This window comes from Eschscholzia californica, unplaced genomic scaffold (assembly GCF_041429995.1).
Source record: "Eschscholzia californica isolate CP2 unplaced genomic scaffold, dmEscCali1.0.p SCAF_1, whole genome shotgun sequence".
Classification (NCBI taxonomy): Eukaryota; Viridiplantae; Streptophyta; class Magnoliopsida; order Ranunculales; family Papaveraceae; genus Eschscholzia; species Eschscholzia californica.
In genome coordinates, this window is record NW_028238198.1 from 25,960,226 (window position 1) to 25,980,731 (window position 20,506).

The following is a 20,506-nucleotide window of genomic DNA, read 5'->3' on the forward strand; positions in this document are numbered from 1 at the left end:
CCATATGCTCCTGTTCGTTTATAGCCCATTTATCCGCTATAAAATCGTGGCACCTCTGGTTTCTCGTTGATTCTTAATTTGCAACATTGGACTGACTTAAGCATCTTGATTGTCTTTGCAGTTACCCTCTTATCAAGTCATTGACAACAAGGAGAAATCGTTGAACAAAAGGTAACGAGGACAATTTTTTGGAAGATATCCTAAATGCCATTTTTCGACATCATCGAGTATGATAGTCAATTAATAAAAACTATGTGTGTTCCATTTATTCAACAATTATCTACAATAGTTTGCATAGGACTGGAGGAGTAGGACTGGAGGACCGTTCTAAACAATTAAGTGAATTTTAACCAAATATATTATAATTTATTCTTTTCATCTAAAAACTTACAAATATACCTATGTTCTAATTTTCTCCACTAAAAAAAAGGCGTGATGAGTAAAAATGACAAAGATTAAGGGTAAACGAAAGAAGATCCCAACTTGTTAGAAAATGTGTTATAAGAATCACAACACAATTGATAGGACATAAAAATGTCTCATCTGAATCTCTTAACTCGGGCCAGTTAGTCCAATTTGAGCAGTTACTCTGATGAATTATGTGTTTCTTTTATTCAGGAGTCTTTTACAGAATTGAACGCGGAAAACGGATAAAATCAAGATAAAAGACACACTTGAGGGCATTTTGATCATTTAGAGGTTAGGGTATTCGGGAAATTTTAGTACTCGGATGAGAAGTGGAGTCACCACACGTATTTTTAGCTATGAACTTCAGTTGTCCTTCATTGACCACTGGATGTATAGAGTTATCTGCTGTAATAATCGCCCGGTCTCCATTATGTTTACGGATAGAAGAAAGCAGTGATTGATTCCCGGTTGCGTGATGTGAGCAGCCAGAATCAATAATCCATTCTTTATCATAATCGATAGATATATTAGCTTCACTTAGGTTTTTATCACTTTGTCTTGCTGCAACCTCAACAGAAAAACATTGTTCCCACTTTGGTTGATCATTTTTTTCATCATGTACAGCATTTGCATTTTCATCCTCGAGCTCTACGCGACAATTTTGTTGGGTATGACCTCGTCTTCCACATCTATAACACTCAATGCAGTGTTCATATTTTACACGACAATTTCGCTTAATATGACCCACCTTTCCACACCTGTGACACTTGATTAATTTTCTTTTATGATCAGACTCCATCTCTGCACCTGAACTTAACGAAGAATTTGAAACGACTTTATACTTTGACTGATTTTTGGTGAAAAGTACGTCATCTGTGTCGGGGTTTATTTGACATTTGCTTCATCAAGGCTTCCTGATTAGATAACAAGTTCTCTAATTCAATAATAGATGGCTGAGTTACCCAACCTTGAATTGAAGAGATAAAAGGCATGAACTCCGTCCGTAAACCACGAACAAGGTAGCGACGCAGCCGTGCCTCGCTAATAGGTTCCTCCACATCTAGATCTGAAATTTCTGCACGTACATTTTTTATCTTCAAAAAATATTCTGAAATAGATGTACCTCCTTGAGTTAATGCCGCAAGCTCATTTTCTAGGAATTGCAGTCTTGTTGTATTCTTTTGAGTAAACAACCTTTGAAGAGTCTCCCACACTTGTTTAGGTGAATCCACATCACGAACATGGTCAATAAGTTCTTTACTTATTGATGTTCTTAGAGCAAAAAGAGCTTTTCCGCACTTTATCTTCCACTTTCGTCGCAACTCGACATTCTCTTGAGTGTCATCCGGAATTAACGAATCGGTACCACAAACAAGATCCCATAAGTCTTGACCTTGTAAATAAGCTTCCATACACAGTCGCCAATACTTGTAGTTATTACCTACAAGTTTCTCCACACATACTTGAGAGATACCATTACCACCATTCATCGCAACAAGCAAAACCAGAAAACAAAGAAAATAACCAAACTTTTCTTGTGGGACTTTTATCAAACAGGTTGTACTCAACTTAAAACTAGAACTTTTGAATACTAACACTCTCTCCAACCTAGCTCTGATACCATGAAGAAAATAAAGCTATGACTTGAAGTAACAATTCAAATCACACAACTCAACAGTAATACTAAGGAAATTAACATTCATCAAATTTTTTTTTCTTGTCTTTTCAACATATTCTGGACTCTATTTATAGACTCTACTATAACTACCCACTTCCTATCAAGACTCAACCACTACACCACCATTACATACACTACCCACTAATACATCCATTACTGCCACCAATACCCCCACTACTAACACTTACTGAAGTCTAGAAAATAATTAGTTAAGATAACAACATAATCAACTACTTGCTAAAAACCTGGAAACCACTAATAAGATGCACTAATTTTTGACACTCCCCCTTAGTGCATTCTTACGATCAATTATACCAAGAATAGTTCTGAACTCTTCAAACTTAGCTCTTGGAAGTTCTTTAGTAAAGACATCAGCCACTTGATCTTCACTTCGAATATTATGGAGTTTAATTTCTCCATCAAGTACTTTCTCACGGACAAGTACTTTCTCACTTTGATTGTCACATTTAATAGATACGGAATAATCCATCTTCGAGTTAATATCTTCCATCAATCGCTTCAGCCACATACATACTTGTGTAGCCATAGTTGCCGCTATATATTCAGCTTCAGTACTAGAAAGTGCAACAGTACGCTGCTTTTTGCTGCACCATGAAATTGCGGCGGAACCTGTATAGAAACAATAACCAATAGTTGAACGTCTGTCGTTCACATCACCAGCCCAATCTGCATCAACAAATCCACTTAAGTAGAATTTGGTACAATTTTTGTACATTTGCCCGAACTCCAGAGTTCCTTTCACATAACGTAAAATTTTCTTTGCTGCATTCCAGTGAGAAACACAAGGTTTCTCCATAAATTGAGAAACGATTCCTACTGAATATGCAATGTCAGGTCTTGTTATGGTTAAATAAATCAGACTACCGACAAGTTGTCGAAATAGTGTAGCATCACTTAGTGGTTTCCCTTCATCTTTCTTTAACTTGAGACATGGCTCCATAGGAGTCGTTACTGCATTTGACTCCCCCATACCAAAACGATCCAGTAGATTGCTAGCATAACCCTTTTGAGAAACAAAATAGCCATCGGATCTTGTATTCTTTTTATTGGCTGGGCTAAGATAGAACAAAACAGAGAGGAAGAGTATTGTTTAAATACAAAGAGAGAATTATCAAACGTTTTTCTTCATCAAATCAACACTATCATTGAAGCCTTATAATGGGTGATATCTTTTTACTCTTCTTACTCTCTGGACTTTGGGATGAAATTGTTATGGGTTCTTTATTAATCATGAGTAGCTGATCTTTATCTAGGGTAGTAGGATGAAACTCATTCTTGAACCTTTAGAAACATTTGGTTAATTATTTGAATGTGATTCAATGTATAAATTGTTTCATCTTTGTTAAATTGGTTATCCTTTCATTGTCTATGCTTTTAGGTTTGATGCATCATGCTTAGGTTAAAATCCTTTGATGACTTATGCTTACCAATTGATAGGTAATAGTTTAGAAATCTATCTTTCAAAACGAAACAATTACATATTATAGTTTATCGGTTCTAAAAGAAAATATCTTCCGGAACGAAGATAGTTCATTGTCTGAAATTCTGAGTTATAAAAGAAATAGAATTCATTAACTAATTTTGTTCTAAAGGTGATTTTATGTGTTGAATTCCTAAACCCTAGACTCCCCATCCTAATCTAGATCGATTTAATTTCCGCTTATTTATAATTATCTTCTTATCAATTTAAAACAAAAACTCTTATTTGCTAGTTCTAGGTTAGAATAGATTTTAACCAAGTCTCTGAGGATCGACCCCGGTCTTACCGGATTATTATTTGACACCCGTATACCGTCACCGTATGCAAAACTACTTACATCTCATTGCACGAGAAAAAGTGCGCGATTCCGTTAGAAGATCTTGTTTCAAATTCTACAGTTGTTATACCTTTACAAAATAGAAAAATATAATGAGATGGAGTGGTTTCAGGTTTTTACCAAAACGAGCATCTTTACTGTTTGTTATTTCACAATAAGTTGTATTAATCGACCATGTATTGACAATCATCACTACATTTGCTTAGGACATTAATATACCTTTTCAATTTCGGTTAACATAAGAGGTACGTAAGTTGTTTCAAAACGTTATAAAATAAAAAAGACAACTAATAAATAAAACAACAAAAATTAGTATCTGGGACCAAAATACGGCTCACGGCAATATAAAGTACTGCGGCGGCGGGGATGAAGATGTTTTGATTCCAAATATGTTACCATTAGGAAACTTAACATTGAAATCATAAACATTTTGTGATATTAATACATATTTGTAGGTTTTATTTCGGTAAGTTACTTAAGTAGGTAGTATTGATAAGAAAGACATAGTTGATGAATGATAATTTAGTAATGATGTTTCTCTTTGCTTAAAGTTTTTAGTTTTCTTATCTTGTTTTAAAGTGCCTTAGGGAATGATAGAATTCCAACTGCATTTTACGTGTCTTCTTAGATGTGGGTAGTATTGATAAGAAAGACATAGTTTTTTTTTGTTGAAAATAAGAAAGACATAGTTGATGAATGATAATTTAATATTGATGTTTCTCTTTGCTTAAAGTTTTTAGTTGTAAACAGTTGCTAGCCCAAGTGGTTCCAAGATGTTGACATAAACTCCAGAAAGCCCTGGAGGTCCCAGGTTCGAATCCCAGAGAAGGTGGAATCTTTAGTTATTTGAATTAGGGATTATTAGGGTATAAATAATGTAGTTGGGCTTTAGGCCATTGTCTAGTTGGGCTATAGGCTCGATTCTGTTAGAGTTTGCGTGGGCGGTTATCGAGCTTATCACATCTTTGATGTATCAATGCCAAATGTAACGACATACGTAGATCGTAATCGACTTCCAAAAAAAAAAGTTTTTAGTTTTCTTATCCTGTTTTAAAGTGCCTTAGCAAATGATAGAATTCCAAGTGCATTTTACGTGTCTTCTTAGATGCTTTGCACATCTTTTTCGAAGTTGTACATACAATGTAAGATATAATATTCTTCAATGGTGATACATTAAAATTTGGACTGGATATGGGAAATGTATTATCTCGGGCAAGATGAAATTATTAGTATTTTCCTATGGAGAAATGAAACCCATTATTAGGATTATAGGAACAATAAAGAATATGAATTGAAATATCTGTTGTAAATCTGAATGCTTCATTCATTGAAAACTACGGCCTTTATAGGATTACAGACTCCACTTTCTTCTCAACCACTCACCCACTCTTAACTACTCACAGGACACTACCACTTAACCACTAACTACGTACTTGACCAAAAGAATAGGACTAGACTAAAACATAATAAAACTTCTTCAACTCACAACTGAATTACTTAATTGACCTTAACAACTAAATATGATTTTGAATCACTTCTCAACACTCCCCCTTGATTCAAAATCTAGGACCACCAAGACGACTCATAAAGTAATTTTGCTTTCCTTGAGGTAGTGCTTTAGTCAGAATATCTGCAACTTGGTCTTCCGTGCTGCAATGCGTTAGCTTGACTAATTCATTACCAACTAGCTCCCGAATGAAGTGATGTCGCAAGTCTATGTGTTTTGATCTCTCATGAAATACTGGATTTTTGGTCATTGCAATTGCTGATAGATTATCACAGAAAATCTCATTTGCATCTTCTTGCTTATGATGAAGATCAACAAGCAATTTTCTCAACCATAATGCTTGACATGCTGAAGCTGCTGCATCAACATACGCTGCTTCTGATGATGACAATACAACGAACGACTGTTTCTTTGAGCTCCACGTAATAGCAGCTGATCCAAGAGTGATTTTTTTTTTCAGAGATACTCTTTCAATTATCCAAGGATTCATCCCAATCACTATCTGAAAAACCACATAGTGTGAAATTAAGATTATGTGTCTACCATAGCCCATAGGTCGTAGTTCCAGCAATGTAGCGCAAGACTCTTTTGGTTGCTCCAAGATGATGCTTTGTAGGAGTATGCATGAATCTCGAAATGAACCCAACAGAATGTGCAATATCTGGGCGAGTTTGAGTCAAATAAATTATCCCCAACTAAGCTCAGTAAATAACTCTCATCTGCTTCTTCAGTACCGTCAACAAGTTGAAACTTCTCATTCACATTCATAGGAGTACTCACTGTTTTGCAATTGCTCATGTTAAATCGTTTGAGAAGATCAACAACATATTTGCGTTGTGAAATGAAAATGCCATTTTTTTCTTGTTTCACTTCAATTCCAAGAAAATAGTGGCGCAGGCCTAAGTCTGTCATTTCAAACTTATTTATCATGCAAGATCTAAACTCACTTATAAGAGAATGAGAGGAACCCATATATATCATATCATCAACATATAGGCAAACGACCAAGAATCAGATTGATGTTCTTTCATATATAAGGTAGGTTCATTCTTACTTCTCTCATACCCATTTTCTCTAAAATATGAGTCGATTTTGCTGTACCACTTGTTTGAGCTCATAAAGTGCTTTATTTAACCTATAGACTTTGTTTTCTGCTCCTTTTACTAGTAAACCATCTGGTTGGTCTACATAAACAACTTCTTCCAAGTCGCCATTGAGAAATGTTGACTTTACATCGAACTGATAAACCTCCCATTTAAGTTGTGCAACAACTGCCAATATAGATCTCACCGTTCCAAAACGAGCAACCGGTGAAAAAGTTTCTTCTAAGTCAATTCCTTCTTGTTGTGAATATCCTTTCGCTACTAATCAGGCTTTATATTTTTGCACATTATCATCGACATCATACTTTGTTTTGAATACCCATTTCAAGCCAATGATATTCCTGCCTTTTGGTAAATCCACCATGTTCCATGTTCCATGTTCCATTCTTCCATATAGCTCTAAACTCCTCTTGCATTGCATCTCTCCATTCTTTTTTCTTTACTGCCTCCTGAAAGCAAGTTGGATCTGCACCAAATAAAGCAAAAATACAAGTTTCATAGATTTCTGCAAGTGACGTGAACTTTCGTGGAGGAGTCTCATCTGAATCTTCTGAGCCAGGTACTATTGGGCTACTACTGCCGCTGGCATTATTGTTATTTAAGTGCTCTGCTACAACAATTGATGATTGATTCACTGCTTCATTATGAGTTTCTTCTTCTAAGAATTCAGCTGACCTGTTGTCACTTTTCCATTGCCAACAAGAGATTTCGTCAAACTCCACATTTCTCCTAATAATGAGCTTGCAAGTTGTGGGATTATACAAAGGAAAAGCTTTCGATTGTGAGCAATAACCAACAAAAATACATTTTTTAGATTTCCCATCAAGCTTATGACGTAAGTGAGGGTTCACTAATGCATAAGCTATAGAACCAAAAATTCTCAGATGAGTCACTGATGGTTTTCTAGCTCTCCATGCCTGAAATGGTGTCTGATTCATAACTGCTGTAGTAGGAGAAATATTCAGCAAGTAGACAGCAGTACTAACCGCTTCATCCCAAAATTTATTTGAAGATTTTGACTCTTCAACATGCTTCTTGCCATCTCTACTACTGTTCGGTTCTTCCTCTCCGCAATCCCGTTCTGTTCTGGAGTGTAGGGTGTTGTCAATTCCCTCTGAATTCCATGAGTCTCACAGAATAGATTAAATTCTTGAGATAGAAATTCTCCCACTCTACCTGTACAAAGAACCTTTATTTTGCTACCACTCTGATTTTCAACCAAAGCCTTAAATTTCTTGAAACTTTCAAATGTTTTTTATTTGAACTTCAAAAAATATACCCAACTCATGCGGCTATAACCATCAGTAAATAGTAAAAAATATCGACTTCCACTAAGTGACTCAATATGCATAGTCCCACACAAGTCTGCATGAATGAATCCAAGACATCTAGAGGCTCTCCAAGACTTTCCCACCACAAAAGAACGTCTATGTTGTTTTCCATATATGCAACCTTCACATACATTGTCAACTGATTCTAATTTTGGCAGACCAACAACCATCTCATTTGGACGCAACAACCTTAACCCAGACATGTTTAGGTGCCCATATCGCAAATGCCACAACTTAGATTCATCCTCATGTTTTTGTCTAACAATTAAAGCATGATTAATATCAGAAGTTTTAAGAGGAAACATCCTATTCGCTGTCATGTGAATATTGGCTAAAACATGACCAGTTTTTTTACAAGTAATGACACACATTCCATCATCAAACAAGACAGAGAATCCATTATCCATCATTTGACCAACACTCAACAAGTTTTGAGCCAAACGGGGAGCAAACAAGACATTTTGAATTAGTTTTTCTTTACCTTGACTAGTGTGAACAACAACATTACCTTTACCTTCTACTTGTATTTGTTTGTTGTCACCAAGCCAAATCTGTTTTTTGTTAGTCTCATCTAACTCTTTAAACGATGACTTGTTCCCAGTCATATGATGAGAGCATCCACTATCCAAAAGCCACAAACCACACACTTAATTCTTTTTCCGACGAAGAAGAATAAACCATAAAAGCATGCCTTCTTCATCTTCCTGCTCTGCATACTGAGCTTGTTGACCGTTCTGCCAACAATTAGTAGCATAATGGCCAAATTTTAAACATTTGAAACATTTCACTTCCTTGTTCCAACTTGTTCGGCCTCTGCCTCTACCTCCTCGGCCTCTGCCTCTAAAGCCTCCTCTACCACTTCTTTGTGCTCTTTGTTCTACTGGTTGCTCTTGTTGTGTTAAGTTTTCTTTCGCTTGAAAAGCCTTATCTTCATTTTTCTCCAAGACTTATTGATTCTTGATTCATGAGCTTGCAGGGAGTCCATTAGTTCATCAAAAGAAAATACAGATAAGTTTTTTGATTCCTCGTTTGCTGCAACCACATGATCAAACTTCTATGATAAACTCCTCAAGACTTTTTCGACAATTATTTTGTCACTGACTTCTCCTCCATATGCTTTCATCTGACTTACAATTCCAGTAACTCTTGAAAGATACTCTTGCACCAATTCATTATTTTTATTAGCAACGTCTTAAACTCTCTGCGAAGAGTTTGCAATTTCACAATAATCACCTTTGAACTTCCTTGAAATTCCTTTTTTAATGTCTCCCATGCCTCTTTAGAAGTGTTTTGCTGAGGCAATGCGAGAAAAGATCGTGTTTTTCACTACCTGTTGAATGAAAAACAATGCTTTAGCGTCCTTCTTTTTATTTTGTCGTAATCTCTCATCTTCTTCTTCATCTGGATCTTCCATATCAAGAAACCCATATTCAACCAAATCCCATAAATCTCATGACTTGAATAAGGTTTTCATTTGATACTCCAAAACTCATACTTCTCTCCAGTGAAAATAGGAATATGTGGAAATGATGTGGACCCAGATCCAGATTGTGTAAATGCCATAGCTTAATACTCTCTCTTTCTTAGTTTTATTTTTCTCACACTTACGATTTCAAACCCAAATGAAAAAACCTGCTCTGATACCACAATGTTGTAAATCTGAATGCTTCATTCATTGAAAATCTACTGCCTTTATAGGCTTACAAACCCCACTTTCTTCTCAACCACTCCCCCACTCTCAACTACTCACAAGACACAACCACTTATCCGCCAACTACGTACTTGACCAAAAGAATAGGAATAGACTAAAACAGAATAAGACTTCTTCAACTCACAACTGAATTACTTAATTGACCTTAACAGCTAAATATGATTTTGAATCACTTCTCAATAATATCCAATCTTACACGGACTGAAATATAATTAAAAAAATGATACTTTTAAATAAAATATATAAATAATTATTGTAACACCCCAAATCTAGATTTTCACGTCGGCCGCCATGAAAACCTAAACTTAAAGCATGTCTCCGCGGAACAGTAAATATAGTTGATATAATCATCAAAAGAGACAAATAATATCAAATGTGAAGCTCATAAGAATCAATAAATCATCTAAAAGGAATTTATTGAACTTTCAAAACTCAAACATTGTTTCCAAATCATCGACACGTAGGTCGGACAAGAACGAATGAAAGAAATAACTGTCTAAGAGGTGAAACTCTAAATAACTACCTAATATTGAAAGCGAAACTAAAAAACTCTGAGCTGACGAACTGGGATCAAACTAGTGGCGCTCCCCGATCTCTATCACTTGAAAAATAGTAGAGTGGGTCAGAATCCAGCTAGTAGATTTCTAATTACCTAAGGTCTAAATAGACCAATTCAACAACAAAACCAAGCATAGAATAGAAGAACAACAATAACATAGTCCATTGTGTTACACCTTTCGTGCCAACACCAATAAAGTCAACCTGTTACACAGTTGAAAAGATTCATACAATACAACTCCCTTTTGGAGGGGCATAACCAATTTTGAGGTCCAAAAGACAACTTCACTTGTCATCCGTGTTTGCATCGACTTAAATCTCTCAATAGACAAGGGATACCACCTAAAAAGGGGATCCGTGCAACACGAACACAGTGCAACACGATCAATTCACATATGAGCAGGAGGCGAGCCAACCTCTAGTTGGTAAATTACTTCTCAAACTAGAAGTATGTGATCCACAAGGATGACCTTGTGTTTGCATCGACTTAAACCTCTCAATAAACCATGGATACCTCCCAAAAAGGGGATCCGTGCAACACGAGCACAGTGCAACACGAGCACTTTACATATGAGCAGGATGCGAGCCAACCACCGCTTACTTATGGATTACAACCGTCAATCCATATTAGAACTCAAGCCCCTGGTCCACTGGGTTGTCCAATATCATATTGACAAACCCGTGTTTGCATCGACCCATATGTCAAGTCAACCAGTCTTGGTTCAATCCATTAACGGAACTCAAGGTCATGGTTGATGGGCCTAGAAGGTTACCCTAAAAGGTCTCCACCCGTAAGTATACGGGCGTCAAGTAATAGTTCCGGTAAGACCGGTTCGTTCCTCAGAGACTAAGTTAAACTAAATTCTAACCTTAAAACTATTGAGATTTAAGAATGGTTTGATGGTGGTAAAATAAAAATAAAATATAAGACCCAAAAATAAATAAAGAAATAAGTCGGTATTTAGAAAAAGGGAACCTAGGGTTTTCGAATCCGTCTTCCTAATAATTCTAACGACAATTTAATTTTGATCTAATTAGAGAGTTCTTTATATAACTCAGGTTTTAGTCCATGAACGGTCTAAAAACCCGGAAGATTTTATCATTAAAGTGGTAAAAACTTTAATAAATTATCGAGAAAATAATTATTATGACTTCATCTAAAACCCTAGATAGAAAAGATTTAGCTACTCATGCTAGAAACGGTAAATATTTGAATTAGTATAAGAAAAAGAAAAAAGAAACTTACTTTTCTGTGATTTTCCCACCAAACAGAGCCTAAGGAAGTGATTTCCTTCTGATTTTCCGAGATTCTACCAAACGCACCCTCTGGGAAAACGATTTTCTCGTCTTCCCGGAAATATTTTCCTCTCTGAGGAAATTATTTTCTCACCTTCCTTAACTCTCTTTCTCTCTCTAAACTTTCTGTTTTCTCTCTCTATTCTTACTTTAATCTCTCTCTCTGTATTATATCTTGCTCTCTCACTAAACAAGAAACAAAAAGAAAGGAAACAAGAATAAAACCGAGAGGTAATTGATTTTTAAAACTCTAAACAAACTCTCTGTATTGATCCCTCTACAATCTCTCTCTCTGTAATCTCTCTATCTCTCACAAACAAAGAGATTACAATCCGAAAATAAAAATATAATGATTAGAGTTTAAAAGAAATCTCTCTCTCTCTCTACTGTTCTATCAAAGCCGAGATTCCACTCTCCTTTTCTCTCTCTCTCTACTGTTCTATCTCTCCCCAAAACCGTCCCCTCCTGTTTTATAGACCCAGCTCTTGTTATCTCCTCCTTTGTTTCTGATTTGATTTTGAATCGAATCCCCTCAATCTCTCTCTCTCTCCTATCCAATCCTAACCACCATATTCTTCAATCCTTCTCTCTCGGTTTTATGCTTTCTATAGATTTTAAAGGGTCGGTTGTTTCCTTTTCATCAGTCGATTGGTTGGTTTTTAGAAGTCGGTTGGTTAATCCATCGAGTCGGTTTTAAGCTTTTGGTGATTTTTGTTTTTTTAGAAACAGAGAAGGAAGAAGAAGGAGATGACTGCTGTTGGGAATTGCTTGGTGTACTCCTGCCCGAGACCGAAAGTAGCCCGCTTGACTTTTAGTCCACCAATTTTGACCCGAACTTTGACTCGCTCTATTTTACTCATCCGGACTCCGATTTGACTTCTGTTTTCGCCTACGGGTTTGTCTTGGACTCTACTTTCCATCCGAGCACTAATCTTGACCATGAAATCAGAATCAACAAATGACCAAAATACCCCTAGTCTGCATTTTCCCCGACTTTTATCCGTTTTGAACACATAACTCTGAAAAAGGTACCTGAGTAGAAAAAGAGGTAATTCATGAGAGTAACTTGCCCTAGATAGACTAACTCATCCAATTTAAGAGACTCAGATGGAACATTTTCATGTCTCATCAATGGTCCACCAAGTTATCCAATATCATATCAATAACTAGTGTTTGCAATCGACCCACATGTCGAGCCAATCATTCTTGGTTCCGACTAGTCCATACTTTCTAGGCCAACAACCTAAAGTAATATATCACACACAACCTACCTGAATGTAGCACAAAGAAGAAGAAATCAAATCCTTTAGCAACTCCCTTGAATGCCTTTTCTTCTTTCCCACTTTATCTCTCTAAAATCCCACTTTCTCACTCTAGAATCCCCTTCTCAACTTGTTGTTCACGGTGGAGAGGAAAAGAAATAAGGGGGGGGGGGGGGGGGTTAGGGTTTCTATTAATTAAAAGGGCAAGAAAGGAAATTTAGGTATTAAGTTATATAAACCCACATATATTTCTATTGGCACCCTCATAAGATATATGGGTACTACAATTATGTCCCTAGCTACTCGATTGATTGTGATGATAAGTTCTTCTTTGTCATCACCGTTGAGTTCTGAGAAAAGCTAGGGATGAGTCAAAATAATAAAGATGACAAATCTTTATTTAGAGAGAGATAAGTGGACGGTGGAGATGTTGTTCAACTAACCCTAATTGACTTGTTCGTCTCGATAATATAGGCGACATAAATGTAACAAAAATGTGAGAATAAGAGAGTAGAAATGATTTTAGGGTTTATGAGGTGCTCTTAACATAAGTTTGTAGACTTCATAAAAAAATCTTAAGGCCAGCGCTTTGGGGAAAGCTAAATAGTTTCCGGGGTGTGAAATTTTAAAGGGAATATGTATAATTTTAGAAATTTTCCGGGGAAATAAATTTTAAGGGGAAATAAAAAAGAAACACTCCACCTCACCTCACTCTATCTCCACCTCACCTCACTCTCTCTCCACCTCACCTCTTTGTCTTCTCCGATTAGGTCGCCGGCCGGAAAATTTTCCGGCTGGCGACCAAGAACACAAAAAAAAAAAAAAAGATTGCACTCTCTCTCTCTCTAGAAACTCTGGCTGGCCAGATCTGGTCTGTTGAAGAACAGACCGGAACTCCGACGAAGGGAAACCCCTTCGCCGGAGTTTCTAGAGAGAGAGAGTGAATTTTTTTTTTTAATGGTCGCCGTTGGAAAATTTTCCGGCCGGCGACCTAATCGGAGAAGATAGAGGTGAGGTGGAGAGAGAGTGAGGTGGGTGGAGAGAGAGTGAGGTGAGGTGGAGAGAGAGAGAGGTGAGGTGGAGAAGTATTGTGCTTTCCCCCTAAATAAAGTTGTCAAACAAAATTGACCAATTTTTGACCAAGTCTTCATACCCCGGAAACTATTTAGCTTTCCCCAAAGCGCTGGCCAATCTTAATTATTCTTTTGATGGAACAACTGACTCTATTAATTTCCTTAACAAAAAAAACTGACTCTATTAATTTAAATAAGAAGATCTTGTTTCAATTTTTATGGTTGTTATAACTTTACGAGTTAGAGACAAATGTACATTAATTAGTAAGGGGATGGAATAATATCACATTTACCAAAAAAGGTATCTTTTTTTGTTGAAAGGCAATACATTAATAGAAAGAGTCTATTACAATAAGCCAAGTAAAAAAATAAAATTCCAGTAAGTAAAGTAGTAAAACAAAATAGCAGGATTGAAGAAGTGCATAATATATCTTCGATGTGTCTAGTAGTCTTCATTCAGTAGCTTGCTCGGCTGGCAGCTCTTTTTGAGAATGATCTGATATTTGATCTTGAGAATCCGTCTGATTGATTTAAAGATGCAACTTTTACCTAACTTCCTGTAACACTTGAGATAGATTAAATATACATCCAAAATTTCAAGAAGAAATAAAGATGTCTGCAAGATGGATCAAACGATGATTCCGGATTATCCAGCCAGTATTCTCCATATAAAGAGACCATATCTGATCGAAATCTACAAAGTAAAAACAGGTCAGACACCTGGAAAATGGGATCGCCGTCATAGACCGAGTATAAATACCTAGCTAATCTGACAATCGATCGCAATAAAATTGAGAAAAGAGGTGGAAGCGAACATGTTACGGAACTTGGATTAAGAGTTAAATCTATATAAAAATCAAAGACAAATGTTATCAACAAAAAGTGAGCTGGAAGATAAGCGACATAAACTGGATGACAAAAATGGAGAATAATATTCAAAATAGAGTGTCGACGGGGATCGAAAGGAAAATTTGGATGGATGCTTTTTATTACTGATCTAATTGAAAGGCAGACGTGGCCAGCCAACTGGACGATTAGAATTCTTATACATATAACGGTTCACAACGGGTGCATCTAGACTGGATAACCGATTAAATTGATAATAACAAGGACGATAACATATGAACACTATATGAAGAGAGAGAGAGAGAGAGCTATGATCAAAGGAGACATGAAGGTTCAGCCTGACTGGAAGACAAATAGGATCTAGATCTGGTTGAAACTTTGAGGTGTATGGCGTACAACTAAAGTATTTGTCGATCTTAACTCGATCTGAGGAGTTTCTATTGATAGGAGAAGTGAAACCAGGTAAAAGGTTTTCCTCAAGGCTGATGCATAACATAAGGTAGTAAAACAGAATGAACTCGAGATGATTACTGCTCATGATTAAGGGGACTATTCTCTAAAAATGATACAAAGACTACAGAGAGTAGAGAGAAAAATACCACTAGATTATATATTTAATCCGAATATAAGTTAAGAAGTACTTCCCTGATTGGCTGAAAGAGACCATGCTTATCAATTCGGGGTGTGGTTCATGCTCGCCGTTATGCCCAAGTTTCTTCGTGTACACCTGATCTTCCAACTTTTGCAAATGGCGATTTGTTACCCACTTACCCCTAAACTTCGAAGGAAGCAAGTATGAGGGGATAAGTTTTAATGGAGTCTTCTAGGTACTAATTACTAGTATTAAGATGAAAACTAGGTGATTTCTAGTGGTTCAGGTTAAGAGATTGAGCTGGGTTTTGGGTGAGTTGAAAAATACAGTTAGGCGTTGTTCGGAAGAGAGAGAGGAGAACTCGTTTCACCCTATATTTACAACATGCATGTCTACAAGAAAGTGAAAGACTGTTCTCAGGTATTCAGACCTTTGTTGTTTGTTCTTCTAAGCTTTTGATTTGTTGTAAGAGAAATTGAAAAAAACTGATTATGGTTTAGTGATGAGATAACCTAGGTTGTGGTGTGTGTTTGATTGAAATTATTTGGTGTGTTTTGAAGAGATTAATTAGGTGATTGGGGAAGGATAGATTATTTTGACAAGAAATTGTATAAAATATAAATCAATCAATAGTAATGCTACACTTGCTCAGAACACCAATATTGTTACATAAATTGGTCTCTACAGTATCCCCCTGTATACATACACTTTCCTGCCCAAAATTTTCACCCATAAGTTAGAGATAGGGATGGAATTTTTCTCTCTCTTTCTTTAATTTACTAAACCCTCAAAACAGTTACATCTTCTCATTCTCTCTCTACATTTCTCTCAAACCATGAAATATCGAAACAATTTAGTTGTAATTGCTCTTCTTTATTGTTAAACAAATTTGGTATATTTGAGAAATATTAAGGAGATTTCTCGAAAAATTTGATCGTGTTTTCACAATTTTTTTATTTGAAGAAATAACCATGAAAGTTTGCCTATCTTGTCAACTTTTCCGTTCAATTTTTTGCATATCAAAGTTTGCTTTTGATTTTCAAAGAAAGATGGTGGTACTATTCTATCTGTTAGTTGCAAAAGCATTGGTTTGATGAGCATTCTCAAAACTGTTTTAATACAAAGGGTTTAACATGTAACATTATTTGTTACATATTTGCGATTGCTCTGAGTTGGTTTTTAGTTTTTGTGAACATTTTTGTAAATGTTTTAGACTAACCTGGATGGATGCATTTTTTTTGGCTGATATTAATCCTTTTACATTTGTTGTGAACATATTTAAAAATGTTTTAGTATTTCATGGTGACTCTTAAATGTTGATATTTTTTTGCAGCATTAAGGCATATTTGGTTGCACATTTTGCATTGGTTTCAGTAAATTAAGTATGTTTTATTGTGAACATTTTATAAAATGTTATAGTGTAATTCTGCATGGTGAGTTATTTGGTGGAAAACATTTTTCAGCATTTAGTTATTTGTTTACATATTTGTGATTGGTCTAAGTTGATTTTTAGTTGTTATGAGCATTTTTGTAAATTTTTTAGACTAACCTGGTTGGATGCATTTTTTTGGTTGGTAGTAGTTCTTTTACATGTTGTGAACATAATTAAAAATATTTTAGTATTTCATGATGACCCTTAATGTTGACAAATTTTAACAACATTGAGGCATACTCGGTTGCACATTCTGCATTGGTTTCAGTAATGTTTGTTTTATTGTGAACATTTTAAGAAATGTCATGGTCTAACTTTTCACAACATTGAGGCATATTCGGTTGCATATTTTACATTGGTTTCATTAAATTATGTTTTATTGTGAACATTTTAAGAAATGTTATAGTCTAATTTTGCATGCTGAGTTGAGTAAACATTTAATTTTTTTTACAACTTCGATGTTTTTTCGTATCATCTCATTTAATGTTTTTTACAACTTCGACAATGTTGAAAGCATCCATGAGTTGAGTAAACAACAGAAACTCAAGTATTAACTTCAAAAAATTTGTGCCTGTTACAAAAGATAAAATATCTCCAAACAAAAAAATAATTTTCGAGAACAAAAAATAATTCAAGTATTAACATCGATAGTGTTTTTCTTTGTACCTATTGTATGTCTCCCAAAGAGCCTCTCGGAAACCTTTCACTCTTCCAGGAAATATATGACCTATGTGAGTAAATAGGGGGTCTCAAGACTCCGATACTAGTTGGCGGTCCCTTTTTTGTGAATCAATAGTTGTTCTATCAACCTCCATCTGCATTTCTTCCAAAATCAGAAAAAAACAATATTAACTTCGATCACAATTTATTATGTGCACAGAGAACTAATACGGGGAAGATATTTAAGTGTGTATTCAAAACAAATACGTGTATGGAAGGAGTTTATAGTATTACTATAAGCAATTACGAATATGTCATACCTTTAATGATTTCTGCAAACAAAGAAACTATTTACTGTGGAAGTAAACATTTATTTAGTGAACAAAGATGGTATGCTCGAAGCATTAGACGTTATATAAATATTAATAAAAAGAATAATATGGTTGTTAAAGTTACATTATGTAAACAATGGTTTCTGTTTTCTTTTCTTACCAAAAAAATGGATGTTATGTTTAAACATAACAAAAAATGTCAATAAAAATGACGAAATAAATAAAATATTTTCGAGTTTACTCGTTGCATCAACATCGTTTCTACAACAAATTTAAAATGCTTAAAACACCAATCAATTTTTGTAAGTCACAAAATCTGAGGTTTGACGGTAGCATTTATAAAAATAAATAAAACATTTTAAAGTTTGCTCGCTATATTAAAATCGTACTAACAACATATTTTAAAATGTTCAATACACTGTCAATTTGTTTATTAAAAATCAAAATATATAAAAAGGTAATTTCTAGAGAGAGAAACTAAAAACAGATCTTAAATTATACTTTTGTTTTCAAAGAACAACAAAATTTATATCAAAATTGGAAGAACATATTTAAAAGCATATTAAAGTTTGAAGAACAAATCATATGAAAAAACAAATCTAAAATGATTATATCAAAGTTTGAAGAACAAAGCTTTAAAAGAGATAAATAAATAAGACGGATGATGAATAATACAATTGCGGCAAAAAAAGATTAAAGATGATCCGACCTTGGTTGTTGTTGCAGATGAGTTGAAGATTAAGAAAGAAGAAGATGATCAAAATGTGATGAAGATGATAACAAGGTTGTTAAACACGATGATGACTATGTTTAAGAAGATGAAGCTTGAAGATGACCAAAATCTTACCCAAACCAAAGAGCAGCTCCGGCTAATATTTTGCCAAACTGACAACAACTTCGGTGAGGAGAGAGAATATATTTGTGTTTCTCGAAAAAGTGAGAAATGAGTGGAGGTTGTTGATTTAATAGAAAGTTTTATGTGGAAGGGCATCAATGTATTAAGATATAAAGGGTAAGCCTCGAGATGAGATTTCGAGCATAAAGATCTGAAATTGGGCTTGTTTCCTATTAATTTTTAAAAATTGGGCTTCTGATACTATTATTAATTTGAGTGGGTTTATTTTAGTATTTAGGCCCATTTTCTCGTTTCTTCACAAAAAATTCTAGAATATTTATTCTATGGCAATGAACATAAATGTTTACGAGAAAATATAAGACTAATGTTAAACAATTCGATTTTTGGTGTTGATGATGGAAAGAAAAATGTGGCCCGATCCTAAACTGTCAGACTGTTTCTCTCCTCATTGAGGACATTTAATTTCCACTACGCCAGGTGCCTGTAACAACACCTTGTGACAGAACCTAGATATATGTCATACTTGTGTTGTTTTAAGTGTATACTGATTTATCGTCCTATTTCAAACAACGATAATTTCCTTCTGAACTAATTCAGAGATAGACAATATAAAATTCTTTGAGTAAAAAAAACAGATTGTCTTACTCTGTTTTTAAAATTCCAGACAAGAATAATATTTCAAATAATAAAATAAGAAAAGAGGGTAAAGAACATAAAATAGTCTAGTTAGAACCGAGGCGAGGGATCTCTTTCCTTAAGACAATAATTCGCCCCTGTTTAATGTACCAACAGTATAGGCGATTTGTCTCCCAGGATACAACGGATTACCTTTTCGGATCGGAGGTACTTGGATTTGAAAATCTATCGAACGTCAGTAAGTATTGAAGAACTCTTGAATGCCCTAAACTCTCTTAATTCGAAGTGAATTTTAAAGTCTGATGTTATGGTTTATTTATAGGTGAGAGGTGACTGTTAACAAACAGTCACATTTGGAGGAAACAGTCACAACTCCTTTTTGAAGAGAGGATGTACTGATCCGCGGGTTTAGTCTGGTCCGTAGGATCTAGATTTAATCTTATCCATCGGATTGACTTTGATACGAAAATAAAAACAAAGGCTCGTACGCTCCTAGCGAAGTGCAAAGTGCAAAGTGCGTGCGGGCGCCCTAAACGCCCACGCCACGCGCGTGCGCGGTTTGCGTGGTGCAAACCACACAAAGCCTTGGACCATTGTTTCGTTCATACCATAGTAGGATAGAACAAGTTATTATAAACCCTTCACCTTCCTTTTAGTTACCCGATATGGGACTTTCCTTAAATATTTCACATATTTCCATATTTAAACCCAAACTTCGAAAATTAATATCTTATTCATACGGAATCGGTTTTGAGCAAACCAAAGCTTGAAATTCAAGCCCTCGACGAGACGAATGCAACGGTATGTGATTTGAGCTGTTTCGACAATCGAAAAATTTTCAAAAAGGCAAAAAACGTTCCTGCTGGAGTGTCGATTCCAACAACTTGATCGAAAAAGAGATTACAACTCTATCTATAAGATTGAGTATAACTAACCTCTAACAACACTAACAGACCTATAACAAACTATAACCACCTTTGGTTATGATACAATGTTTCTCATCATGATAGGGTACATCTAAGCTCACTACATCACTCTATTACAACACATAACTATTACCCCTCCTCAAGTTGAAGGAGTGTAAGAACATACCTTTAATTTGGTCTTTAACTGAAATTCAGGGCCAGGTAATGCCTTAGCGAGAGAGTCAGCTGGCTGGTCAATTGTTGAAATATAATGAAGCCCGGCCAGTTTAGAAGCTAACAATTCCCTGATGAAGTGAAAGTCAGGAGTAAGGTGTTTGATCTTTTAGTGGAAGACGGGGTTCGAAGCTAAAGCAATAGCCGAGACATTATCACAATAGAGACTGGAAGGAGACGAAAGAGAGCAGTGTAAGTCTTTAAGAAGAGAACAAACCCAGATAACTACAATAATATATTGAGCAAGA

The 20,506-nt window shown here is 35.4% G+C and overlaps 1 pseudogene; it reads right to left on the reverse strand.

Moving 5' to 3' along the window:
* Window positions 1-2,354: 2,354 nt before the first annotated feature.
* LOC147565517 (secreted RxLR effector protein 161 pseudogene) lies at window positions 2,355-3,077 on the reverse strand (annotated as a pseudogene).
* Window positions 3,078-20,506: the final 17,429 nt, after the last annotated feature.